Here is a 22987-nt window from a genome sequence, read left to right as displayed (position 1 = left end):
ATGGGAGTGTACAGGACTGTGTGTGTGTGATGGGTGTGTACAGACAGGACTGTGTGTGTGTGATGGGTGTGTACAGGACTGTGTGTGTGTGATGGGTGTGTACGGGACTGTGTGTGTGTGATGGGTGTGTACGGGACTGTGTGTGTGTGATGGGTGTGTACAGGACTGTGTGAAATAGGAGTGTACAGGACTGCGTGTGTGATGGGTGTGTACAAGACTGTGGGTGTGTGAAATGGGAGTGTACAGGACTGTGTGTGTGTGATGAGTGTGTACAGGACTGTGTGTATGTGATGGGTGTATACCGGACTGTGTGTGTGTGATGGGTGTGTACAGACAGGACTGTGTGAGTGATGGGTATGTACAGGACTGTGTGTGTGAGACGGGTGTGTACAGGACTGTGTGTGTGTGATGGGTGTGTACAGACAGGACTGTGTGAGTGATGGGTATGTACAGACAGGACTGTGTGTGTGAGACGGGTGTGTACAGGACTGTGTGTGTGTGATGGGAGTGTACAGGACTGTGTGTGTCTGATGGGTGTGTACAGGACTGTGTGTGACGGGAGTGTACAGGACTGTGTGTGTGTGATGGGAGTGTACAGGACTGTGTGTGTGTGATGGGAGTGTACAGGACTGTGTGTGTGTGATGGTTGTGTATGGGACTGTGTGTGTGTGATGGGTGTGTGCTGTGTGTGTGTGTGTGTGATGGCTGTGTATGGGACTGTGTGTGTGTGATGGGAGTGTACAGGACTGTGTGTGTGTAATGGGTGTGTACTGGACTGTGTGTGTGTGTTGGGTGTGTACGGGACTGTGTGTGTGTGATGGGTGTGTACAGGACTGTGTGTGTGTGATGGGTATGTACGGGACTGTGTGTCTGTGTGATGGGTGTGTATGGGACTGTGTGTGTGATGGGTGTGTACTGTGTGTGTGTGTGTGATGGGTGTGTACAGGACTGTGTGTGTGATGGGTGTGTACAGTGTGTGTGTGTGTGTGTGTGTGATGGGTGTGTACAGGACTGTGTGTGTGAGATGGGTGTGTACAAACTGTGTGTGTGTGATGGGTGTATACAGGACTGTGTGTGTGATGGGAGTGTACGGGACTGTGTGTGTGATGGGTGTGTACGGGACTGTGTGTGATGGGTGTGTACTAACTGTGTATGTGTGATGGGTGTGTACAGGACTGTGTGTGTGTGATGGGTTTGTATGGGACTGTGTGTGTGATGGGTGTGTACGGGACTGTGTGTGTGTAATGGGTGTGTACAGGACTGCGTGTGTGAGATGGGTGTGTACAAACTGTGTGTGTGTGATGGGTGTGTACAGGACTGTGAATGTGATGGGTGTGTACGGGACTGTGTGTGTGATGGGAGTGTACTGGACTGTGTGTGTGATGGGAGTGTACGGGACTGTGTGTGATGGGTGTGTACTAACTGTGTGTGTGTGTGATGGGTGTGTACAGGACTGTGTGTGTGATGGGAGTGTACGGGACTGTTTGTGTGTGATGGGTGCGTACAGGACTGTGTGTCTGTGATGGGTGTGTATGCAACATCATAGAGTAGCCCTGTCAACAAGGAGTGCTAAAAATAACGAGAACTGCAAATAACGAACTGTGAATAATCAGAGGCCGTGAACGTGTTCCAGGGCTATGTACCTGTCACTGATGATTACTGGCAGAATTTCCTTATTTGCAAGGACAGTAAAACTGTTCTTATCGAAGAGCATTTGCACAGGCAATATAAAAGGGTGTTGTCATTTCCATCAACATTGCTTGTGTTGAAATGCAGGATAATTTAGTGCTGGAGGTTATTTCTGCCTGTCTCTTGTCAGCAAAAAACCCAAAATGTTATATAAGCCTATTCTACACTAGTTCAAAGGAATAAGAACTTAAGAATATAAGAAATAGGAGCAGGAGTCGGCCATTCGGCCCCTCGAAAGTTCTCCGTCATTCAGTAAGATCATGGCTGATCTTCGACCTCAACTCCACTTTCCTGCACTATCCCCATATCCCTTGATTCCCTTAATATCCCAAAATCTGTCGATCTCTGTCTTGAATATATTCAAAGACTCAGCCTCCAGAGCCCTCTGGGGTAGAGAATTCCAGAGATTCACCACCCTCTGAGTGAAGAAATTTCTCCTCATCTCAGTCCTAAATGGCCGACCCCTGAGTCTGAGACTATGACCATGGTTCTAGACTCTCCAGCCCAGGGGAAACATCCTCCCAGCATATACCCTGTAAGAATTTTGTATTGCAATGAGATCACCTCTCATTCTTCTAAACTCTAGAGAATATAGGCCTAGTCTACTCAATCTCTCCTCATAGGACAATCACCCCATCCCAGGAATTAGTCTGGTGAACCTTAGCTGCACTCTTTCTATGGCAAGTATATCCTTCCTTAGGTAAGGAGACTAAAACTGTACACAATACTCCAGGTGTGGTATCACCAGGGGCCTATATAATTGCAGCAAGACGTCTTTACTCTTATACTCAAATCTTCTTATAATAAAGGCCACATACCGTTTTCTTTTCTAATTGCTTGCTGTACCTGCACGTTAACTTTCAGTGATTTGTGTACATGGGCATCCAGGTCCCTCTGAACACCAACCTCTCACCATTTAAAAAATACTCTGTTTTTCTATTTTTCCTACCAAAGTGGCTATCTCCACATATCTCCACATTATATTCTATTTGCCATGTTCTTGCCCACTCACTTAGCCTGTCTATATCCCCTTGAAGCCTCTTTGCATCCTCCCCACAATTTACATTCCCACCTAGCTTTGTATCATCAGCAAACTTGGATATATTACATTTGGTCCCTTATTCCAATTAATTGATATAGATTGTGAATATCTGAGGCCCAAGCACTGATCTTTGCGGTACCCCACTAGTTACAGCCTGCCAACCCGAAAATAACCCGTTTATTCCTACTCTATGTTTTCTGTCCATTAACCAATCCTCAATCCATGCAGGTATATTATCCCCAATCCCATGAGCTCTAATTTTGTTCAATAACCTCTTGTGTGGCACCTTATCGAATGCTTTCTGAAAATCTAAATACACCACATCCACTGGTTCACCCTTATCTATTCAACATCAGGCCAACATCCCCAGCATCGAAGCACTGACCATGCTCGATCAGCTCCGATGCGCGGGCCACATCGTCCGCATGCCCGACACGAGACTCCCAAAGCAAACGCTCTATGCGAAGCTTTGACACGGCAAGCGAGCCCCAGGTGGCAGAGGAAACGCTTCAAGACACCCTCAAAGCCTCCTTGATAAAGTATAACATCCCCACCGACTCCTGGGAATCCCTGGCCCACGACCGCCCAAAATGGAGGAAGAGCATCTGGGGGGCGCTGAGCACCTCGAGTCCCATCGCTGAGAACAAGCAGAAACCAAATGTAGACAGTGGAAGGAGCGTGCGTCAACCCAGGCTCCACAGCCGCCCTTTCCTCCAACCACTGTCTGCCCCACCCGCGACAAAGATTGTAGGTCCCGCATTGGACTCTTCAGTCACCTGAGAATTCACTTTTAGAATGGAAGCAAGTCATTCTCGACTCCGAGGGACTGCCTATGATGATGATCTATTCTACCAATTACAACCTCAAAAAACTCTTAACAGATTTGCCAAACATGATTTCCCTTTCATAAATCCATGTTGACTCTGACCAATCCTATTATTATATTCTAAGTGCCTTGTTACCACGTCCTTAATAATAGATTCTAGCATTTTCCCTACTACTGATGTCAGGCTAACTGGTCTATAGTTCCCTGTTTTCTCTCTCCCTCCTTTCTTAAATAGCGGGGTTACATTTGCTACCTTCCAATTTGGGGGAACTGTTCTAGAATCTATGGAGTTTTGGAAGATGACAACCAATGCATCCGCTATCTCTATAGCCACCTCTTTCAAAACCCGAGGATGTAGACCATCAGGTCCAGGGGATTTATTGGCTTTCATTCCCATTAATTTCTCCAGTGCTATTTTTTACTAATACTAATTTGTTTCAATTCTTCATTCTCGCTAGACCCTTAATTCTCTACTATTCCCAGGAATTTTTTTGTGTTTTCTTCTGTGAAGACAGACACAAAGTATTTGTTTAATTTCTCTACCATTTCTTTATTCCCCATCATAATTTATCCTGCCTCAGCCTGTAAGGGACCCACATTTGCTTTTGCTAATCTTTTCCTTATTATATATCTGTGGAAGCTTTTAGTCTGTTTTTATGTTTCTTGCTAGTTAACTCTCATTCTATTTTTACATTTCTTTATCAATTTCTTGGTCCTCTTTGCTAAATTATAAAATCCTCCCAATCCTCAGGCTTACTACTCTTTTTGGCAACATTATAAGCCTCTTCCTTTGATCTAATACTATCTTCAACTTCATTTGTTAGCCACAGTTGGACCACTTATCCTGTGGGATTTTTATGCCTTAAAGGAATGTATGTTTGTTGTAAATTATGTATTAATTCTTTAAATACTAGCCATTGCTTGTCAACCGTCGTACCCTTTAATGTAGTTTCCCAATCTACCTTAGCTAACTCGCCCCTTATACCCACATAGTTTGCTTTGTTTAGATTTAAGACCCTAGTTTCAGATCTTGCTAAATCAGTTTCAAATTCAATATAAAATTCTATCATATTATGATCACTCTTCCCTAAAGGCCCCTTTACTACCAGGTTATTAATTAACCCTTTCTCATTGCACAATACTAGATCTAAAATAGCCTGTTCTCTAGTTGGTTCCTCAACATACTGATCTAGAAAACTGTCTTGTACACATTCCATGAATTCTTCCTCCTCACTTACTGAAAATTTGGTTTGCCCAGTCTATATGTAGATTAAAGTCCCCCATGGTTACTGTATTACCCGTGTTACATGTGCCACTAATTTCCTGATGTATTTCCTGATGTATACTCTGCCCTACATTACCACTACTGTTTGGGGGCCTTTAAACAACTCCCTCCAATGTTTTCTGCCCCTTGCTGTTTCTTAGCTCCACCCAAACTGATTCTACTTCTTGATTTTCGGAGCTAAGATCCTTTCTCTCTTCTGTCTTTATCCCATCCTTTATTATCAAGGTTACCCCTCCTCCTTTTCCATTTTGCTTATTTCTTCTAAAAGTTAAGTATCCTGGAATATTTAGTTCCCAACCTTGGCCACTTTGCAACCATGTCTCCTTAATGGCTATTAGATCAAATCCATTAATTTCTATTTGTGCTATTAATGCATCTATTTTATTGCGAATGCTTCGTGCATTCAGATATAGTGCCTTTAGCTTTGATTTTTTTCTATTTTTCCCTGATGTCACCTTAGTCACTGATGCCCGATTACCTTTGTTACTCTCTCTGTCCCTCCCTGACCTGCTCCGCTTATTTTTACCCAAAACTCTACTCTGCTCTAGAGCCGTGACATTTCTCTCGCTGCTTTTAACTGCTGGATTGGTTCATTGTTACTTTTACTGCTGCATCACCTCATGGCTCAGTTTCTCCAGTGCCTCTCCAGCATCACCCTACACAAACTCCAACTCGTCCAGACCTCTGAGACCCCTATATTATTCCACATAAGTTCTGTACTGTCCTCGTTAACCTACATTGTCTTCCGGTTGAATAGTGTATTGATTCTGAAATTCTTCCCCTTATCTTCAAATCCATTTATGGTTTTTCTCCCTGCTACCTCCGCAATCCCGTCCAGTATTTCACCCTGTACCATCTGTTTTTCTGATTCTAGCCATCTCTTCCTCTCCCTCTCTGTCATGTATTCAGCTATCATTATAATCCATGTATAAGCTGACCTAAGTTGTACACCTTGAGAACATTGACCACAAGGGGCAAACTTGTGGGAGACACTACTAACCTGGACTTTCAGGTATAAAAGGGGAAGCTCCACCCACCTTCATCACTTGAGGTCTTGGTAATAAAGGTAACTGGTCACAGAGTGACCTTCTCTCAAGTATGGGCCTCGTGTGCATTTATACTGTATAGTAAGGACATATCACTCTCCACCCTCCTTTTCTGCCTCGCCATGGATGTTAGACCATTCAGCCTCTACACGCCTGCACTCTAGAATTCTCTCCATAAGCTCCTTTGTCTTGCTGCCTTTCTCCCCTTCATCACAAACCCTTCTCAGAACATGTCACTTTGACTGTGCTTTCAGTCACCGTGCTCTCGTCCTGCTCCAATCTCCTTGTAAAATGCCTTTGACCATTTTGTTCCATAATGGACCGTACTTTTCAGCCCCTACGGGTTGTACAAGGTGCGTAGGGGCTGCACAATTTTAGGGTTTAGGCAGGCGCTGTGCATTCGCTAAACCCATAACTTGCGATCTGTCAAGAATCCTCTTCACTGATCCAACATATCCCCGGGAAAAGGACATTCGCGGGCGGTGAGTTAAGAACATAAGAAATAGGAGCAGGAGTAGGCCATACGGCCCCTCGAGCCTGCTCCGCCATTTAATACGATCATGGCTGATCTGATCATGAACTCAGCTCCACTTCCCTGCCCACTCCACATAACCCCTTATCCTCTTATCGTTTAAGAAATTGACTATCTCTGTCTTAAATTTATTCAATCTCTCGACTTCCACAGCTCTCTGAGGCAGTGAATTTCACAGATTTACAACCCTCTGAGAGAAGAAATTAACTCCTCATCTCAGTTTTAAATGGGCGGCCCCTTATTCTAAGATTATGCCCCCTAGTTCTAGTCTCCCCCATCAGTGGAAACATCCTCTCTGCATCCACCTTACCAAGCCCCCTCAAAATCTTATATGTTTCGATAAGATCACCTCTCATTCTTCTGAATTCTAATGAGTAGAGGCCCAATCTACTCAACCTTTTCTCATAGGTCAATGCCTTAATCTCCGGAATCAACCTAGTGAACCTTTTCTGAACTGCCTCCAAAGCAAGTATATCCTTTCGTAAATATGGAAACCAAAACTGCATGCAGTATTCCAGACATGGCCTCACCAATACCCTGTATAACTGTAGCAAGATTTCTCTGCTTTTATACTCCAACCCCTTTGCAATAAAGGCCAAGATTCCATTTGCCTTCCTGATCACTTGCTGTACCTGCATACTAACCTTTTGTGTTTCATGCACAAGTACCCCCAAGTCCCGCTGTACTTGGTACTTTGTAATTTTTCTCCATTTAAATAATAACTTGCTCTTTGATTTTTTTCTGCCAAAGTGCATGACCTCACACTTTCCAACATTATACTCCATCTGCCAAATTTTTGCCCACTCACTTTGCCTGTCTATGTCCTTTTACAGATTTTTTGTATCCTCCTCACACATTGCTTTTCCTCCCATCTTTGTATCATCAGCAAACTTGGCTACGTTACACTCAGTCCCTTCTTCCAAGTCGTTAATATAGATTGTAAATAGTTGGGGCCCCAGCACTGATCCCTGCGGTACCCCAATAGTTACTGATTGCCAACCCGAGAATGAACCATTTATCCCGACTCTCTGTTTTCTGTTAGTTAGCCAATCTATCCATGCTAATATATTACCTCCAACCCTGTGAACTTTTATCTTGTGCAGTAAACTTTTATGTGGCACCTTGTCAAATACCTTCTGGAAGTCCAAATACACCACATCCACTGCTTCCCCTTTATCTACCCTGTTCGTTACATCCTTAAAGAATTCCAACTTTTCCCAACTTCTGCCCAGTGAATTTTCCTTGAAATCCTTACGCTTGGTTAAGTAGGTGTAAAGTCTGCTTTTACCAGAGTTTAAAAAAATAGAAAAATAAAATGTTGTCAATAATTTATACATTTAAAAACCTGTAAAAGAAGGTAAGTTTATTTTTAGTCCCTTTAAAATATGTAAATTTACTTTCCAAAAAATTTAAATTTGTGTTTTAAAAATTTAATTAAATGCCATTTTAATTAATTTTAAATATGTGATTTATTTTTTTTATTTATTTGAAGTGTAGCGGTATTTTGGGGATATTCCTATTCATACTTATGCGGACCGTACATAATGCTATCCCCATAAGCATGAATGGTTAGGCCGGTTCAGGTGATCCCAGTGGCACTTGCGAATCGCGTGCGCCCCTGGGATAGGTGGGCCTCTACCCGTGGGTACCTGGAGAGACACAGGACCTCAAGTCTCCATACATCTTGGACCGCCAGGTATTTGCGGATCGGAGGCATTTTCCCGCGGGAAGCCCTCCGACCGCTAATTCAGGCCGTTGTGTTTATACTGTATGCACTGAATTTTAAGAAAGAAAGAACTTGCATTTATATAGCGCCTTTCACAACCTCAGGACGTCCCAAAGCGCTTTACAGCCGATGAAGTACTTTTGGAGTGTAGTCACTGTTGTCATAGAAACATAGAAATTTACACCGCAGAAGGAGGCCATTTCGGCCCATCGTGTCTGCGCTGGCCGACAAAGAGCCACGGCCCTCGGTCAGCATACAAACCCATGAACAATAACGGAAAGGCAAAGAGCACCCATGTAGGAAACGCAGCAGCCAATTTGCGCACAGCAAGCTCCCACAAACAGCAATGTGATAATGACCAGATAATCTGTTTTAGTGAGAATGATTGAGGGATAATTGTGCAAATTAGGTGCAATCCTGCTGGAACAAAGTTTTCCTTCATTTTCTGGTCCTCCAACTGGCAATTGGCCGAACTTTTGTGTGGACGTTCATTTCTGAAGTGTAATCTTGTTGTAACACAGTGTGTGAGGCACGAAAGCCCTCAACCTTTAGTGTCATTTTGGCAAGAGATGGACTTGGAATGTGAGTTTCTTTGACTCAAAGGGGTTCAATGGTCAATCATTACAGATACTAAATGAGTGCTTTTAGCAGTTGAAACTCGTTATCTGAATGAGCTTTTTATTATGATGTTGAATTTTATTAATCATTTATAAACACTGAAACTCTGATGTCTGGTGCGTCATTTGACAATGATTAACCTGAATAGATTGGCGGTACCAGTCCGTAACTTGTCATGAGGGTGTGCTAATGTTCGCCGTGTGAGATTATTCATTGTTCTCGCTTCATAACCATAACAGCTCATTAGAAATGTATTTGGAGAGAAAGTTCATGAACTGAGCATTGCAGTGGGATTGTATACTGCCTTTACAACTCCAGTCCAGCCCAGTTTAGAAGGGCTCGAAATGATGCAAGTCAGGGCAAGTCCCACTCAGTCCCGAGTGACAGTGAGCTCATAGTACTGAGCTGCCCACAATTTGATACTAATTGGAGCCAAATTGACACTGGTGGCGAAATTGATCCTTTTTTGTTTCAACGCTGGCCGACATCCGCTCTCAGGGCGGTACTTAAAGGGGTGGGCGCCAACGTCCCGCGCTGCCATCTTTACTGGTTTGCTGACTCTCAGCTCTGTCCCATGCTGCCCTAGTGGCCGAGTGGAGGCCATCAGAGACCGTGCAGAGTGCTCAGCGGCCTTCCCCTGTAAGCGGCACTCCCTGCCCTAGTAATGCCCCGGGAACCGCCCCTGAGAAGTGGAGCATGCGAGATTCTGCTCCACTTCCTTTGAGGGACAAAATGGCACAAATCATTACAAATGGGTATGATTTGGTGGCCATTACAGAAACGTGGTTGCAGGGTGGCCAAGACTGGGAATTAAACATACAGGGGTATCTGACAATTCGGAAAGATAGACAAGAAGGGAAAGGAGGTGGGGTAGCTCTGTTAATAAAGGATGATATCAGGGCAGTTGTTAGAGATGATATTGGCACTAATGAACAAAATGTTGAATCATTGTGGGTGGAGATTAGAGATAGTAAGGGGAAAAAGTCACTGGTGGGCGTAGTTTATAGGCCCCCAAATAATAACTTCATGGTGGGGCGGGCAATAATCAAGGGAATAATGGAGGCATGTGAAAAAGGAACGGCAGTAATCATGGGGGATTTTAACCTCCATATCGATTGGTCAAATCAAATCGCACGGGGTAGCCTTGAGGAGGAATTCATAGAATGCATACGGGATTGTTTCTTAGAACAGTATGTTACAGAACCTACAAGGGAGCAAGCTATCTTAGATCTGGTCCTGTGTAATGAGACAGGAATAATAAACGATCTCCTAGCAAAAGATCCTCTCGGAATGAGTGATCACAGTATGGTTGAATTTGTAATACAGATTGAGGGTGAGGAAGTAGTGTCTCAAACGAGCGTACCATGCTTAAACAAAGGGGACTACAGTGGGATGAGGGCAGAGTTGTCTAAAGTAGACTGGAAACACAGACTAAATGGTGGCACAATTGAGGAACAGTGGAGGACTTTTAAGGAGCTCCTTCATAGTGCTCAACAAAAATATATACCAGTTAAAAAGAAGGGTGGTGAGAGAAGGGATAACCAGCCATGGATAACCAAGGAAATAAAGGAGAGTATTAAATTAAAAACCAATGCGTATAAGGTGGCCAAGGCTAGTGGGAAACTAGAAGATTGGGAACATTTTAAACGACAGCAAAGAATGACTAAGAAAGCAATAAAGAAAGGAAAGATAGATTACGAAAGTAAACTTGCGCAAAACATAAAAACAGATAGTAAAAGCTTTTACCGATATATAAAACGGAAAAAAGTGACTAAAGTAAATGTTGGTCCCTTAGAAGATGAGAAGGGGGATTTAATAATGGGAAATGTAGAAATGGCTGAGACCTTAAACAATTATTTTGCTTCGGTCTTCACAGTGGAAGACATAAAAACCATGCCAAAAATTGCTGGTCACGGGAATGTGGGAAGGGAGGACCTTGAGATAATCACTATTACTAGGGGGGTAGTGCTGGACAGGCTAATGGGACTCAAGGTAGACAAGTCCCCTGGTCCTGATGAAATGCATCCCAGGATATTAAAAGAGATGGCGGAAGTTATAGCAGATGCATTCATTATAATCTACCAAAATTTTCTGGACTCTGGGGAGGTACCAGCGGATTGGAAAGCAGTTAATGTAACGCCTCTGTTTAAAAAAGGGGGCAGATAAAAGGCAGGTAACTATAGGCCGGATAGTTTAACATCTGCAGTGGGGAAAATGCTTGAAGCTATCATTAAGGAAGAAGTAACGGGACATCTAGATAGGAATAGTGCAATCAAGCAGACACAACATGGATTCATGAAGGGGAAATCACGTTTAACTAATTTACTGGAATTCTTTGAGGATATAATGAGCATGGTGGATAGAGATGTACCGATGGATGTGGTGTATTTAGATTCCCAAAAGGCATTCGATAAGGTGCCACACAAAAGGCTACTGCAGAAGATAAAGGTACGTGGAGTCAGAGGAAATGTATAAGCATGGATCGAGAATTGGCTGGCTAACAGAAAGCAGAGAGTCGGGATAAATGGGTCCTTTTCGGGTTGGAAATCGGTGGTTAGTGGTGTGCCACAGGGATCGGTGCTGGGACCACAACTGTTTACAATAGACATAGATGGCCTGGAAGAGGGGACAGAATGCAGTGTAACAAAATTTGCAGATGACACAAAGATTAGTGGGAACGCGGATTATGTAGAGGACACAGAGAGGCTTCAAAGAGATTGAGATAGGTTAATCGAATGGGCTAAGGTTTGGCAGATGGAATACAATGTTGGAAAATGTGAGGCGCGAGTCCGGGGTCGGAGGCCTATAAAAGGCCCAGCGGCAGCGGCAGTTGGTGAGGTGCGTGTCCGGGGTCGGAGGCCTATAAAAGGCCCAGCAGCAGCGAGAGGCGTACTTGTGCAGCTACAGCGGGGAGAGAAGGCAAAAAAGAAGTAGAAAGAAACAGAAAGGTGACGTCACAGCCAAAGGGGTAAGTGATTGGTTGGTGATTAGTGAGTAGTTTTTCTTTCTTCTCTTCTATAACAGTGAGTAAACTTTAGCATTGTTGTTGCCTATCGAAGGGTTAAGTCATGGCAGGAGAGCTCGGTCGGGTGTTATGCTCCCCATGTACCATGTGGGAACTCAGGTACGACTCCAGTGTCCCTGACGATTACGTGTGCGGGAAGTGTATCCCCCTCCAGCTCCTGACGGACCGCGTTGCGGAGTTGGAGCTGAGGGTGGATTCACTCTGGAGCATCCACGATTCTAAGAATGACGTGAGTATCACGTGTAGCGAGTTGGTCTTACAGCCAAATAGGGAATGGAAGACCATCAGAAAGAGCAGTGCAAGGAAGGTAGTGCAGGGGTCCCCTGTGGTCATCCCCCTGCAAAACAGATACTCTGCTTTGAGTACTGTTGAGGGGGATGACTCATCAGGGGAGGGCAGCAGCAGCCAAGTTCATGGCACCGTGGCTGGCTCTGTTGCACAGGCGGGCAGGAAAAAGTGGAAGAGCGATAGTGATAGGGGATTCAATTGTAAGGGGAATAGATAGGCGTTTCTGTGGCCGCAACCGAGACTCCAGGATGGTATGTTGCCTCCCTGGTGCAAGGGTCAAGGATGTCTCTGAGCGGGTGCAGGACATTCTAAAAAGGGAGGGCGAACAGCCAGTTGTCGTGGTGCACATTGGTACCAACGACATAGGTAAAAAAAGGGATGAGGTCCTACGAAACGAATTGAAGGAGCTAGGAGCTAAATTAAAAAGTAGGACCTGAAAAGTAGTAATCTCGGGATTGCTACCAGTGCCACGTGCTAGTCAGAGTAGGAATCGCAGGATAGCGCAGATGAATACGTGACTTGAGCAGTGGTGCAGCAGGGAGGGATTCAAATTCCTGGGGCATTGGAACCGGTTCTGGGGGAGGTGGGACCAGTACAAAGCGGACGGTCTGCACCTGGGCAGGACCGGAACCAATGTCCTAGGGGGAGTGTTTGCTAGTACTGTTGGGGAGGAGTTAAACTAATATGGCAGGGGGATGGGAACCAATGCAGGGAGACAGAGGGAAACAAAAAGGAGACAAAAGCAAAAGAAAGAAAAGAGATGAGGAAAAGTGGAGGGCAGAGAAACCCAAGACAAAAATCAAAAAGGGCCACTGTACAGCAAACTTCTAAAAGGACAAAGGGTGTTAAAAAAACAAGCCTGAAGGCTTTGTGTCTTAATGCAAGGAGTATCCGTAATAAGGTGGATGAATTAACTGTGCAAATAGATGTTAACAAATATGATGTGATTGGGATTACGGAGATGTGGCTCCAGGATGATCAGGGCTGGGAACTCAACATCCAGGGATATTCAACATTCAGGAAGGATAGAATAAAAGGAAAAGGAGGTGGGGTAGCATTGCTGGTTAAAGAGGAGATTAATGCAACAGTTAGAATGGACATTAGCTTGGATGATGTGGAATCTATATGGGTAGAGCTGCAGAACACAAAAGGGCAAAAAACGTTAGTGGGAGTTGTGTACAGACCTCCAAATAGTAGTAGTGATGTTGGGGAGGGCATCAAACAGGAAATTAGGGGTGCATGCAATAAGGGTGCAGCAGTTATAATGGGTGACTTTAATATGCACATAGATTGGGCTAACCAAACTGGAAGCAATACGGTGGAGGAGGATTTCCTGGAGTGCATAAGGGATGGTTTTCTAGACCAATATGTTGAGGAACCAACTAGGGGGGAGGCCATCTTAGACTGGGTGTTGTGTAATGAGAGAGGATTAATTAGCAATCCCGTTGTGCGAGGCCACTTGGGGAAGAGTGACCATAATATGGTGGAATTCTGCATTAGGATGGAGAATGAAACAGTTAATTCAGAGACTATGGTCCAGAACTTAAAGAAGGGTAACTTTGAAGGTGTGAGGCGTGAATTGGCTAGGATTGATTGGCGAATGATACTTAAGGGGTTGACTGTGGATGGGCAATGGCAGACATTTAGAGACCGCATGGATGAACTACAACAATTGTACATTCCTGTCTGTCGTAAAAATAAAAAAGGGAAGGTGGCTCAACCGTGGCTATCAAGGGAAATCAGGGATAGTATTAAAGCCAAGGATGTGGCATACAAATTGGCCAGAAATAGCAGTGAACACGGAGACTGGGAGAAATTTAGAACTCAGCAGAGGAGGACAAAGGGTTTGATTAGGGCAGGGAAAATAGAGTACGAGAAGAAGCTTGCAGGGACCATTAAGACGGATTGCAAAAGTTTCTATAGATATGTAAAGAGAAAAAGGTTAGTAAAGACAAACGTAGGTCCCCTGCAGTCAGAATCAGGGGAAGTCATAACGGGGAACAAAGAAATGGCGGATCAATTGAACAAGTACTTTGGTTCGGTATTCACTAAGGAGGACACTAACAACCTTCCGGATATAAGAGGGGTCAGAGGGTCTAGTAAGGAGGAGGAACTGAGGGAAATTCTTATTAGTCGGGAAATTGTGTTGGGGAAATTAATGCGATTGAAGGACGATAAATCCCCAGGGCCTGATGGACTGCATCCCAGAGTACTTAAGGAGGTAGCCTTGGAAATAGCGGATGCATTGACAGTCATTTTCCAACATTCCATTGACTCTGGATCAGTTCCTATGGAGTGGAGGGTAGCCAATGTAACCCCACTTTTTAAAAAAGGAGGGAGAGAGAAAACAGGGAATTATAGACCGGTCAGCCTGACATCGGTAGTGGGTAAGATGATGGAATCAATTATTAAGGATGTCATAGCAGCGCATTTGGAAAGAGGTGACATGATAGGTCCAAGTCAGCATGGATTTGTGAAAGGGAAATCATGCTTGACAAATCTTCTAGAATTTTTTGAGGATGTTTCCAGTAGAGTGGACAAGGGAGAACCAGTTGATGTGGTATATTTGGACTTTCAGAAGGCTTTCGACAAGATCCCACACAAGAGATTAATGTGCAAAGTTAAAGCACATGGGATTGAGGGTAGTGTGCTGACATGGATTGAGAACTGGTTGCCAGACAGGAAACAAAGAGTAGGAGTAAATTGGTACTTTTCAGAATGGCAGGCGATGACTAGTGGGGTACCGCAAGGTTCTGTGCTGGGGCCCCAGCTGTTTCCATTAATGATTTAGACAAGGGGATTAAATATAGTATCTCCAAATTTGCGGATGACACTAAGTTGGGTGGCAGTGTGAGCTGCGAGGAGGATGCTATGAGGCTGCAGAGCGACTTGCATAGATTAGGTGAGTGGGCAAATGCATGGCAGATGAAGTATAATGTGGATAAATGTGAGGTTATCCACTTTGGTGGTAAAACCGAGTTGAGAAGGAATTTCTTCTCCCAGAGGGTTGTGAATCTGTGGAATTCTCTGCCCAAGGAAGCAGATGAGGCTAGCTCATTGAATGTATTCAAATCACAGATAGATAGATTTTTAACCAATAAGGGAATTAAGGGTTACGGGGAGCGGGCGGGTAAGTGGAGCTGAGTCTATGGCCAGATCAGCCATGATCTTGTTGAATGGCGGAGCAGGCTCGAGGGGCTAGATGGCCTACTCCTGTTCCTAATTCTTATGTTCTTATGTTCTTATGAGGGGCGGTAAGGGCAATTCAGCGGCCGGGTCAGGGTCGTCTGTGCCGGGCACAGAAAGTCGGGGCGCAGGGCTATTTCACCCCCACTGTTACTTGAGAAATACAGCTTACGTACAGCTGGTTGGTGTTGGTGAAGAATCCGTACAGTTGCGGTAAGACAGCTCTTTTCAAGGGTTAAGGTCAGGGCAGAGTAGAAGTAGCTTTACCATCAATCTGGTCTGCATATACCTTTCCTTATTAATTATTGGAGGAATGTCACTCCCACAGGACAGAACATCACCAAGGTTAAACAGAGCAAAGGAGAAGTTCAGCATGAGATAGACAAGGACAGTAAAACACGAGTGATGGGGAGAGAGAAAGTGCATGATAGGGAATGTGGAAAGGGAGTGAAGGGGAGAGGAGAAGGGGAGAGGAAAAAGGGAGGGACTTTCTTTTTAAGGATCTGGACTACATTCACGTGTCTCGGAGGAGAAGCAATGGCACCACCCCACGGGATAAATGAAAATTGGGTTGCTCGATGTTTGTACTTGATGAAGAAAGGTTGCGAGCACAAAAATGAACAAGAAATCTCGGCCTAGAAATTTCAGTACGCTACGAACCTGCTGATGTCACCGCGGGCTGCACTTGATGGCCACCCGAATTCATAGCCCAGGCAGCACCTGTTTTTTGGTGCTGTCTGCTCATTTAAATTGGCGCAGCGCTAAACTTACCTGTTCTTCCAGAGCTACTCTCAGCAGGAGGCGCAATGTAATGTGGCGGTCATGTCCCGGGACCATTATCACCAAACTAGCCGGTCATTTTAGAAAGCAGTCTCGAGCCCTTAAAGGGGAACTGCCTTCTAAAATGAAAATAAAACATTTAAAAATGGGCAGTTTTTAGCCCTACAAGCTCAACTGCCTTCTGAGAAAGAACGAAGGGGCACCAGATCGCCAAGGCGGTCACTGCCACCAGTGTCGCCTCCCCCCCCCCCCCCCCCACCCCACCTCCACGACCAGTGGCCAAGGTCATTTTCAAAAGCCATCTACCAATTGCCTCACTAGCCTCGCAAACTGCTCATCGCACAACCACACCCCCGCCCCACCCACCCCATCACTCACCTACCAACAATCTTTACCAAACACGAGGCACACCTCCCATTCCATCACTCACCTCTCCCCCTTGGAGGAGACGGTGCAGGCCATTCTTGGCAGGGGCATGGATGAGCTCTTGGCCAGTGGCGGGGCAAAAAGGATACAAGATGCCGGTATTCTCAAACATTATCCTCCTTCTGGCATGCACATCTGCTTTCCCGCCCTCCCTTCAGCACAACTCCACCATTGTGCCTTCCTCATTTCACACACCCAAGAAATGCAGCCCACCCAGCCAGTGGTTGGCCAAGAAGAGGCAGCCCGCCCAGCCAGTGGTTGGTCAAGAAGAGACAGCCTGCCCAGCCAGTGGTTGGCCAAGAAGAGGCAGCACACCCAGCCAGTGGCTGGCCAAGAAGAGGCAGCCTGCCCAGCCAGTGGTTGGCCAAGAAGAGACAGCCTGCCCAGCCAGTGATTGGCCAAGAAGAGGCAGCACACCCAGCCAGTGGCTGGCCAAGAAGAGGCAGCCCGCCCAGCCAGTGGTTGGTCAAGAAGAGGCAGCCCGCCCAGCCAGTCGTTGGCCAAGAAGAGGGAGAGTAGAGTGAAGAAGAAAAAGGAAAAACACTGTCACTCGATTTGACACTCACATCCACCAGCTCCTCGAAGTCATCGTCCAAGGCCATTCGCAGTGTCCCCCACCGAAAGTCAGCAGCCTTCCACCAGCCATGCTGCAGCCACTAGGGTAGCACTAGTAGGGTAGGCAAGGCACATACAAGTCAGTCAAAGGGAATGCATATAGGCAATGAGTTGATTTCTTGATGTCACACTGGATGGATAGATGTATAACGTTGGGTTGGAAAGTTTGCTTTGTGGTGGCATTTATTTCAGCATTTTGGCCAAGAGGATGCTGTGATGGTCAGTAACAAAGGGGAGGGATGGTTAAAGGGGAATTGGGGTTGTGGTCACTGGTACCCCAGGCGGGTGATTCCATCCCAGAGATCCCGGCCAGAAAGGGACTCTCTGGGTTGCATCCTTCCTTCCGCTACCTCCTCTTCTGTTTCCTCCTCTTCTATGTCTTCCTCTTCACTCTGCGAATGGACGCTGTAAATGTGAAATAAAAGCATAAAATTCTGGAAATACTCAGCAGGTCAGGCAGCACGTCGACCTGAGACGTGAATTCTGTTTCTCTCTCCACGGATGCTGCCTGACCTGCTGAGTATTTGCAACATTTTCTGTCTTCTCAGAGGCCTTCCTTTACCACCCGAGGCCTTGCAAGCATCCAACAGCACTCCCTGCACACTTCAAAAACTTTTAACATCTATTGCACCAAGCCACTATTTCAATTAAATATAAAAAATCCAGTCCAAAAGCTTCAATCCAAACTTACCTGAAAGATGTGTGTGTCAGAATCAGGGGAAGTCATAACGGGGAACAAAGAAATGGCGGACCAATTGAACAAGTACTTTGGTTCGGTATTCACGAAGGAGGACACGAACAACCTTCCGGTTATAAAAGGGGTCGGGGGGTCTAGTAAGGAGGAGGAACTGAGGGAAATCCTTATTAGCCGGGAAATTGTGTTGGGGAAATTGATGGGATTGAAGGCCGATAAATCCCCAGGGCCTGATGGACTGCATCCCAGAGTACTTAAGGAGGTGGCCTTGGAAATAGTGGATGCATTGACAGTCATTTTCCAACATTCCATTGACTCTGGATCAGTTCCTATGGAGTGGAGGGTAGCCAATGTAACCCCACTTTTTAAAAAAGGAGGGAGAGAGAAAACAGGGAATTATAGACCGGTCAGCCTGACATCGGTAGTGGGTAAAATGATGGAATCAATTATTAAGGATGTCACAGCAGCGCATTTGGAAAGAGGCGACATGATAGGTCCAAGTCAGCATGGATTTGTGAAAGGGAAATCATGCTTGACAAATCTTCTGGAATTTTTTGAGGATGTTTCCAGTAGAGTGGATAAGGGAGAACCAGTTGATGTGGTATATTTGGACTTTCAGAAGGCGTTCGACAAGGTCCCACACAAGAGATTGATGTGCAAAGTTAGAGCACATGGGATTGGGGGTAGTGTACTGACATGGATTGAGAACTGGTTGTCAGACAGGAAGCAAAGAGTAGGAGTAAATGGGTACTTTTCAGAATGGCAGGCAGTGACTAGTGGGGTACCGCAAGGTTCTGTGCTGGGGCCCCAGCTGTTTACATTGTACATTAATGATTTAGATGAGGGGATTAAATGTAGTATCTCCAAATTTGCGGATGACACTAAGTTGGGTGGCAGTGTGAGCTGCGAGGAGGATGCTGTGAGGCTGCAGAGCGACTTGGATAGGTTAGGTGAGTGGGCAAATGCATGGCAGATGAAGTATAATGTGGATAAATGTGAGGTTATCCACTTTGGTGGTAAAAACAGAGAGACAGACTATTATCTGAATGGTGACAGATTAGGAAAAGGGGAGGTGCAAAGAGACCTGGGTGTCATGGTACATCAGTCATTGAAGGTTGGCATGCAGGTGCAGCAGGCGGTTAAGAAAGCAAATGGCATGTTGGCCTTCATAGCAAGGGGATTTGAATACAGGGGCAGGGAGGTGTTGCTACAGTTGTACAGGGCATTGGTGAGGCCACACCTGGAGTATTGTGTACAGTTTTGGTCTCCTAACCTGAGGAAGGACATTCTTGCTATTGAGGGAGTGCAGCGAAGGTTCACCAGACTGATTCCCGGGATGGCGGGACTGACCTATCAAGAAAGACTGGATCAACTGGGCTTGTATTCACTGGAGTTCAGAAGAATGAGAGGGGACCTCATAGAAACATTTAAAATTCTGATGGGTTTAGACAGGTTAGATGCAGGAAGAATGTTCCCAATGTTGGGGAAGTCCAGAACCAGGGGTCACAGTCTAAGGATAAGGGGTAAGCCATTTAGGACCGAGATGCGGAGGAACTTCTTCACCCAGAGAGTGGTGAACCTGTGGAATTCTCTACCACAGAAAGTTGTTGAGGCCAATTCACTAAATATATTCAAAAAGGAGTTAGATGAGGTCCTTACTACTAGGGGGATCAAGGGGTATGGCGAGAAAGCAGGAATGGGGTACTGAAGTTGAATGTTCAGCCATGAACTCATTGAATGGCGGTGCAGGCTAGAAGGATCGAATGGCCTACTCCTGCACCTATTTTCTATGTTTCTATGTTTCTATGTCCCTTTGAGCAGCGCTGACAGAGTCTCTGTATGTCTGCTGCACGCTTGCTTTTCAGAGCGAGCCTCGGGCCCAGCGCTGAACTCCGAGCTAAGGTCGACATTGGCAGAGCGTGGCGTCATGTCGCTGTTGCACGCCAAGTGACGTCATGTTCTGCTGATCTGCATTTCTAGGGCCAGCGATGCTAACTGCAGCGTTATGGACCTCACCAAAATGGCGGCCGCCAAATCCCGCGCCAGAGGCAGGCAGAAGTGAGGCGGCTGTCATTTTTTTTTCAAGTAAAGGGCCTTAACATCATCATCATCATTGCAAGGGTGCACTGTGCTCCCACTTCTCCCAATTTCTACGCCCTGAGTTTAGAAACTGAGTGCATTTAGCAGCCAGAATGTTCTTCTGGTTTTTATCTCAATTTTTATGCCCCTGTCAGGAATCCAGCAATGACACTTTTTATTTATTTTTCATTCGTTCACAGGATGTGGGCGTCGCTGGCAAGGCCGGCATTTATTGCCCATCCCTAATCGCCGTTGAGAAGGTGGTGGTGAGTCGCCTTCTTGAATTGCTGCAGTCCGTGTGGTGAAGGTGCTCCCACACTGCTGTTAGGGAGGGAGTTCCAGGATTTTGACCCAGCGACAATTTGGTTGGCACTGTTCTGATAGCAGTTGGCAATGGAACCAGAAAGTTTTTATTACCCTAAGATTCTTATGTGTAGAAAGAGTGACGGTTGTTGGATTTATGCGTGTTGAAGAAAACTTTGGTCTAAAATTTTCATGTAAACATCAGACCTTGATTGATGAGATGAAACTCTCTCTGCTTGCTGTAAGGCTCCTTTGAGAAATGGGTTGGGCAGTATCGATGACCTTCTGAGTGTGCAAGGGTTCATTATCATCATCATTGCAAATGTGTACTGCGCTCCCAATTCTGCACAAAATGATGATCTCATTCAGAGAGGCCAGAGGTGGATATAGACATGTGCCCACTGGATTGAGTAGGGATGCTGTACTGAAGTTAGTCAGAGGCACATTATTGGGGCAAAGCAGAGATAGTTTTATTCAGCATCTAACCTGTCTTGGGGATACTTGATGGTGACACGGGGAGCCTGAAATTGATATTGTTTTGTTCCCCTCGCACTGATGGTCTTCATCGTGATCAGCAGTAAATTCACACGAAAAGTTATGAGCGAGAATGAGAAACTGCTGTTCAGCCCAGCTAACAGTTAAATCCTTGCTCATGACGTTCGTAGACTACTTTCATCTCTGCCTTGCCACTGGTATCAAGCCTTGTGTTGCTCTACTTCATTGGTATCTTTGTCGGCCTGGAGTCATTTGTGATCCTCCTTCCCTTCATCTGTATCCTTTGACAGGCTTTCTCTACATGTAACTTTTGACTTTTATTTACAGCTTGCTGGTCTGTGGGATGTTGAGTGAGCTGGATTCAACGTTGTTCAATTACAACAACAACTTTCACTTATATAGCACCTTTAACATCGTAAAATGTCCCAAGGCGCTTCACAGGAGCGTGATCAGATAAAATTTGATACCACATAAGGAGATATTAGGGCAGATGGAGGCAGGTTTTAAGGAGCGTTTACAAGGAGGAGTGAGAGGGAGTGAGGCGGAGAGATTTAGGGAGGGAATTCCAAAGCTTAGGGTCAAGGCACCTAAAGGCATGGCCACCAGTGGTGGAGCAATTAAAATTGAGGATGCGCAAGAGGCCAGAATTGGAGGAGCGCAGAAATCTCGGAGGGGTGTAGGGCTGGAGGAGGTTACAGAGGTAGGGAGGGGTTGTAGGGCTGGAGGAGGTTACAGAGGTTGGGCGGGGTTGTAGGACTGGAGGAGGTTTCAGAGGTAGGGAGGGATTGTGGGGCTGGAGGAGGTTTCAGAGGTAGGGAGGGGTTGTAGGGCTGGAGCAGGTTACAGAGGTCGAGAGGGGTTGTGGGGCTGGAGGAGGTTACAGAGGTAGGGAGGGGTTGTGGGGCTGGAGGAGATTACAGAGGTAGGGAGGGGTTGTGGGGCTGGAGGAGGTTACAGAGGTAGGGAGGGGTTGTGGGGCTGGAGGAGGTTACAGAGGATAGGGAGGGATTGTGGGGCTGGAGGAGGTTACAGAGATAGGGAGGGATTGTGGGGCTGGAGGATGTTCCAGAGGTAGGGAGGGGTTGTGGGGCTGGAGGAGGTTACAGAGGTAGGGAGGAGTTGTGGGGCTGGAGGAGGTTACAGAGGTAGGGAGGAGTTGTGGGGCTGGAGGAGGTTACAGAGGTAGGGAGGAGTTGTGGGGCTGGAGGAGGTTACAGAGGTAGGGAGGGGTTGTGGGGCTGGAGGAGGTTACAGAGGTAGGGAGGGGTTGTGGGGCTGGAGGAGGTTACAGAGGTAGGGAGGGGTTGTGGGGCTGGAGGAGGTTACAGAGGTAGGGAGGAGTTGTGGGGCTGGAGGAGGTTCCAGAGGTAGAGAGGCGTTGTGGGGCTGGAGGAGATTACAGAGGTAGGGAAGGATTGTGAGGCTGGAGGAGGTTACAGAGATAGGGAGGGATTGCGGGGCTGGAGGAGATGACAGAGGTAGGGAGGGATTGTAGGGCTGGAGGAGGTTACAGAGGTAGGGAGGAGTTGTGGGGCTGGAGGAGGTTACAGCGGTAGGGAGGAGTTGTGGGGCTGGAGGAGGTTACAGAGGTAGGGAGGGATTGTAGGGCTGGAGGAGGTTACAGAGGTAGGGAGGAGTTGTGGGGCTGGAGGAGGTTACAGAGGTAGGGAGGAGTTGTGGGGCTGGAGGAGGTTACAGCGGTAGGGAGGAGTTGTGAGGCTGGAGGAGGTTACAGAGGTAGGGAGGGGTTGTGGGGCTGGAGGAGGTTACAGAGGTAGGGAGGAGTTGTGGGGCTGGAGGATGTTCCAGAGGTAGGGAGGGGTTGTGGGGCTGGAGGAGGTTACAGAGGTAGGGAGGAGTTGTGGGGCTGGAGGAGGTTACAGAGGTAGGGAGGGGTTGTGGGGCTGGAGGAGGTTACAGAGGTAGGGAGGGGTTGTGGGGCTGGAGGAGGTTACAGAGGTAGGGAGGGGTTGTGGGGCTGGAGGAGGTTGCAGAGGTAGGGAGGGGTGAGGCATGGAGCAATTTGAAAGAAGGATGTGAATTTTAAAATCGAAGGGTTGCCAGACCAGGAGCCAATGTAGGTCAGCGAGCAAAGGTGTGATGGGTGAACGGGACTTGGTGCAAGCTAGGACACGGACTGCAGAGTTTTGGATGAGCTCAAGTTCATGGAGGGTGGAAGATGGGAGGCTGGCCTGGAGAGCATTGGAATAGTCAAGTCTGGAGATTCGCTCTTGTTTTCTCTTGCTGTCCCAACAGAAGATTCAAGGACTTGGTATTCGGTGCCAGGATTATCTCACCTTCCGTATGTCAACTGAAAGAGCCATTTCAACAT

At 46.4% G+C, this 22987-nt stretch overlaps 1 protein-coding gene across 9 annotated transcripts in view; it reads left to right on the top strand.

Moving 5' to 3' along the window:
- The window catches only part of cp (ceruloplasmin), a 266551-nt gene that overhangs the window by 50640 nt on the left and 192924 nt on the right, over positions 1–22987 (top strand). The window lies entirely within an intron of this gene.

Source organism: Pristiophorus japonicus, chromosome 6 (genome assembly GCF_044704955.1).
Source record: "Pristiophorus japonicus isolate sPriJap1 chromosome 6, sPriJap1.hap1, whole genome shotgun sequence".
Lineage (NCBI taxonomy): Eukaryota > Metazoa > Chordata > Chondrichthyes > Pristiophoridae > Pristiophorus > Pristiophorus japonicus.
Note: the sequence above shows the minus strand (reverse complement) of the source record. Positions and strands in the feature narration are given on the sequence as shown.